The sequence below is a fragment of the Crocuta crocuta genome, unplaced genomic scaffold (assembly GCF_008692635.1).
Source record: "Crocuta crocuta isolate KB4526 unplaced genomic scaffold, BGI_CrCroc_1.0 scaffold660, whole genome shotgun sequence".
NCBI classification, from domain to species: Eukaryota; Metazoa; Chordata; class Mammalia; order Carnivora; family Hyaenidae; genus Crocuta; species Crocuta crocuta.
This window is the reverse complement of record NW_027531886.1, coordinates 310,733-316,386: the sequence shown is the minus strand read 5'-3', so window position 1 is coordinate 316,386 and position 5,654 is coordinate 310,733.

The window sequence follows — 5,654 nt, the reverse complement described above, 5'->3', positions numbered from 1 at the left end:
CAGACCCCCGAAGGAATCAGCCCTAGTGACTCCTTGATTTTAGCCACTTAAGATTCATGCTGGGCTTCTGACCTCCAGGACTATAAGAGAATAAATCTGTGTTGCTTGAAGCCACTAAGTTTGTGGTAACTTGTTATAGCAGCCATAGGAAAGTAATACAACTTGCTGCACTACTCAGCAATCCCACTACTATTTACCCAGGAGAAATGAAAACATGTTTACACAAAAGTCTGCATGCTCATTAATGTGTATGGGAGCTTTACTCAGGATAGTAAAAAACTGGATACAACCCAGATATCCTTCAACTAGTGAGTGGGGTACACACACTGTGGTACATCAGTAAGATGGAATAATGTTCATCATTAAAAAGGAATGAGTTTCTGAAGCATGAAACAATGGGGAAGAATGTCAGATACATTTTGGCAAGTGAAAGAGGCAAGGCTCAGAAACCTACATCCTGTGTGATTCCATTTCTAATGGCATTCTGGAAAAAGGAAAAACTATAAAGACAAAATAGAGATCAGCGGTTTCCAGAGGTCGGGAGTTAAGGTTGTACACAAATATGCATAGCAGCATTATTCCTTAGAGTCAAAAAGTAAAAACTATCCAAATGTCCATCAACCGATGAACAGATAAATAAAATGCGATCTACCCAAACAATGGAATACTACTCAGATGAACTACTGATAGTTGAACAAGATGAATCTCAAAATAATTATGTTGAGTGAAAGAAACCAGCCAGAAAAAGAACACATGTTATTTGATTCCATTTATACAGAACTCTAGAAAATGCAAACTCATTTATACTGACAGAAAGCCCATGAGTGGCTGCTTGGAGGTGGGGGCTGGGAAAGGCAGGAGGGAGGGACTAAAGGGGTACGAAGACACTTAGGTGGATGATGGTGGGTATGTTCACTATTTTGATTGTGGTGATAGTTTTATGGGTACGCACATATGTTGAACCTTACCAAATTGTGTCCTTTCACTACGTGCAATTTACCGTATGTCAATTACACCTCAACAAAGCAGTTGAATTTTTTAAATTAAAATTTGTGTATTGTGTATTATGTATTGAGAATATTTTTCCTGGCCCAATTTTCAGTGTGAAGATTGGAATCCTAGTCACGCTTGACTAGGTACCCACCATTTATTAGTTATCAGAAGCAGAAAAATAGGGATTAAAAGGCTGTTAGGCGCCTCCTCTTTGAAAATTATTCATCTTTTACTCACAGAATTAAATTTCTTCAGTCAATGCCCTTCCACATTTGGCTAAAATATGAACCATTTTAATAAAGTCAAGGAGTAAATAAATAAAAGATGAGAAAATATAACACGTAAGTTTAAAAAGTTCTTTCATACTGCTTTGTCCATTATCATTGTTGATCTCTCATCTCATTCTGGCCAAAATACTATTAAGTATTATTAGTTTCACCAGCGTGGAGCTTCAAGTCTGGAACCAAAGGAGAGAAAACATGGAGTTTTGTCAGAAAAGTAATGTGACTCTATAATTCAGCCCCTGTTCCCGCTCTTCTTCATGGGCAAAGGGAAACATTTTTGGACGTTTAAGGAGTCCTGTCCCTTTCTGAAAAGGTTACTGGAAGCACTATTAGTGGCATATGAAAAATTAATGAGAAGGGGCGCCTGGGTGGCTTAGTCGGTTAAGCGTCCAACTTTCGCTTAGGTCATGATCTCGAGGTTCGGGGGTTCGAGCCCCGCGTCGGGCTCAGTGCTGACTGCCAGCTCAGAGCCTGGAGCCTGTTTCAGTCTGTGACTCCCTCTCTCTCTGACCCTCCCCTACTAACGCTGTCTCTCTCTCTCTCCTAGAAATAAATAAAATTAAAAAAAAATAAAAAATAAAAAAAACTGTTGAAAAATTAATGAGAATCAGATAAGCTCCAAATATGAGAAACATTGGTGGTTCAAGTTAATGATGTTCTTCCCCCCCACCCCACTTATAGATGTCCAATTGTTTAAGCACCATTTGTTGAAAAGACTATTCTTCCTCCAATGAATTGCTTATGCATGTTTGTCAAAAACCAATTTGGTGGATTTTTGAGGGTCTATTTCTGGCTCTATTCTGTTCCATGGATCTATGTGTCTCTCATCCACCAGTAACACATTGTCGTGAATACTGTAGCTATAGAGTGTATCACCATCTTGATAGACTGATTGTTCCACTTTATGCTTCTTTTTCAAAATTGTTTTAGCTATTCAAGTTCCTTTACCTTTCCATATAACTTTTAGAATGAGCTTGTCTATATCTATGAAAAAGTCTTGCTGGGATTTTGATAGGAATTGTGTTAAACCTGTGTATCAATTTGGAAAGAACTGACATCTTTACTATATTGTCTGCCAATTCATGAATACAGTATGTCTCTCCATTTATTTAAATCTTTGGTTTCAGCAACATTTAAAATCTTTCAGCATCCAGANNCAATATTGTTTTTTAAAATTTATTTATTTTGAGAGAGAGAGACAGAAACAGAAACAGAAACAGAGACAGAGAGAACAAGCGGGGAAGGGGCAGAGACAGGGAGAGAGAGAAAATCCCAAGCAGGCTCTGCACCGTCAGCAAGAGGCCCAATGCGGGGCTCGAACCCATGAACATTGAGATCACGATCCAAGCTGAAATCCAGAGTCAGACACCCAGCTGACTGAGCCACCCAGGTGGCCCTGTTTTAATTCTCAGTTTGCACATGTTTCTTGCTAGTTTACAGGAATAGATGGATTTTTTTAAAAAGGAAGAGATGGAGGGGCGCCTGGGTGGCTTAGTCGGTTAAGCATCCGACTTTCGCTTAGGTCATGATCTCGCGGTTCGTGGGTTTGAGCCCCGCGTCAGGCTCTGTGCTGACTGCTGACAAGACTCAGCACAGAGCCTGACTGCCAGCTCAGAGCCTGGAGACTGTTTCAGTCTGTGACTCCCTCTCTCTCTGACCCTCCCCTGCTCACGCTGTCTCTCTCTCTCTCTCCTAGAAATAAATAAAACATTAAAAAATTTAAAAAAAAAAAAGGAAGAGATGGAGATTTGTCTGTCTTGTACTCTGCAGCCTTGCTGAACTCATCAGTACTACAAGTTTTGTGGGGTTTTTTCTCTAGGTTCCTTGGGATTTTATATGCAGACAATAATGCCATCTGCAAACAGCCTAGTTTCAATCTTTCTTTTTGACCTTATTTTTTCCTTTTCTTTTTTTTTTCAACACAGCACTGGCTAGGACTCCCCGTACTATGCTTAATAAGAGTGGTGAAAGTGATCCATTCATGATTAAAAAGATGATAAAAACCCTCAGTAAAGTAGGTTTAGAGGGAACATACCTCAACATAATAAAGGGTATCCATGAAAAACCCACAGTGACATCATCCTTAATGGGGAAAAACTGAGAGCGTTTCCCCTAAGGTCAGGAAGAAGACAAGGATGTCCACTCTCACTATGTATATTCAACATAGCACTGGAAGTCCCAGCCACAGCAGTCAGACAACAAAAAGAAATAAAAGGCCTCCAAATCGGTAAGGTAGAAGTAAAACTTTCCCTATTTGTAGATGACATGACACTATATATAGAAAATCCTAAAGGCTGTACAAAAAAACTGCTAGAACTGATAAACAAGTTCAGTAAAGTTGCAGGATTACAAAATCAATGTACAGAAATCTGTTGCATTTATATACACCAATAATGAAGCACCAGAAAGAGAACTTAAGAAAACAATCCCATTTACAATTTCACCAACAATAATAAGATGCCCAGGAATCAACCTAACCAAAGAGATAAGAGCCCTGTACTCGGAAAACCATAAAACACTGATGAAAGAAATTGAAGAAGACACAAAGAACTGGAAAGACATTCTGTGCTCATGGGTTGAAAGAACAAATATTGTTAAAAATGTCTATACTACCCAAAGCAATCTACACATTTAACGTGGTCTCTATCCAAATAACAACAGCGTTTTTCACACACAGAAGTAGAACAAATAATTTTAAAATGTGTATGGAACCAAAAGATCCCAAATAGCCATAACAATCTTGAAAAAGAAAAGCAAAGCTAGAGGCATCACAATTCTGAACTTTGAGTCATATTACAAAGCTGTAATTATCAAAACAGTATGGTGCTGGGGGATCTAGGAGGCCCGTGAAGCATCTGACTCTTGATTTCAGCTCAGGTTGTGATCTCATGGTCCATGGGATCAAGCCCCACATTGGGCTCCATGCTGACAGCATGAAGCCTGCTTGGGATTCTCTCTCTCTCTCTCTCTCTCTCTCTCTCTCTCTTTCTCTCTGTCCCCCCACCCTGCTCTCTCTCTCAAAAAAAAAAAAAAACTTAAAAAAACCTAGCATGGTACTGTCACAAAAATAGACACATAGATCAACACGACAGACTAGAAAACACACAATTATATAGTCAATTAATCTTCAACGAAGGAAGAAAGACTATTCAATGGAAAAAGGACAGTCTCTTCAACAAATGGTGTTGGGAAAACTGAACAGCAACACGCAAAAGAAAGAAACGGGACCACTTTCTTACACCATTCACAAAAATAAATTCAAAATGATGAAAGACCTGAAACTACAAAAATCCTAGAGAACACAGGCAGCAACTTCTCTGACATCAGTTGTAGCCACATTTTCTTTAGGTATGTCCCCTGAGGCAAGGGAAACAAAAGCGAAAATAAACTATCGGGACTACATCAAAGTAAAAAGGTTCTGCATAGTGAAGGAAACAATCAACAAAACTAGAGGCACCCTATGGAATTGGAAAAGATTATTTGCAAATGATATGTCTGATAAATGGTTAGTATCCAAAATACATAAAGAACTTATACAACTTGACACCCAAAAAACAAATAATCCAGTTTAAAAAATGGGCAAAAGACATGAATAGGTATTTTCCCCCCAAAACATACAGACGGCTAACAGACACATGAAAAGATGCTCAACCCCTTGATATCAGGGATGTGCATATCAAAACCACAATGAGATATCACTTCACACCTGTCAGAATGGCTAAAATCAACAATACAAGAAACAACAGGTGATGGGAGGATGTGGAGAAAAAGGAACACTTGAGTAATGTTGGTGGGAATGCAAACTGGTGCAGCCACTGTAGAAAACCATATGGAGGTTCCTCAAAAAGTTAAAAATAGAGCTATCCTATGATCCAGCAATTGCACTGCTGGGTATTAACCCAAAGAATATAAAAGCACTAATTCAGAGGAATACATGCACCCCTATGTTTATAGCAGCATTATTTACAATAGCCAAGATATGGAAGCAGCCTAAGTGTCCATTGGTTGATAAATGGATAAAGAAGATGTGGTATATATAAGATGGAATATTATTCAGCCAAAGAAATGAATGAAATCTTGCCATTTGCAATGACATGGATGGAGCTACAGAGTATATTGCTAAGCAAAATAAGTCATTCAGAGAAAGATAAATACCATATGATTTCACTTATATGTGGAATTGAAGAAACAAAACAAATAGGAGCACCTGGGTGGCTCAGTGAGTTAAGTGTCTGACCTTGGCTCACATCATGATCTCACGGTGGGTGAGTTTGAGTCCTGAATGGGGTTCTGTGCTGACAGTGTGGAGTCTGCTAGGGATTCTCTCTCTCTCTCTCTCTCAATCTCTCTCTCTCTCTCTCTCTCTCTCTCTCTCTT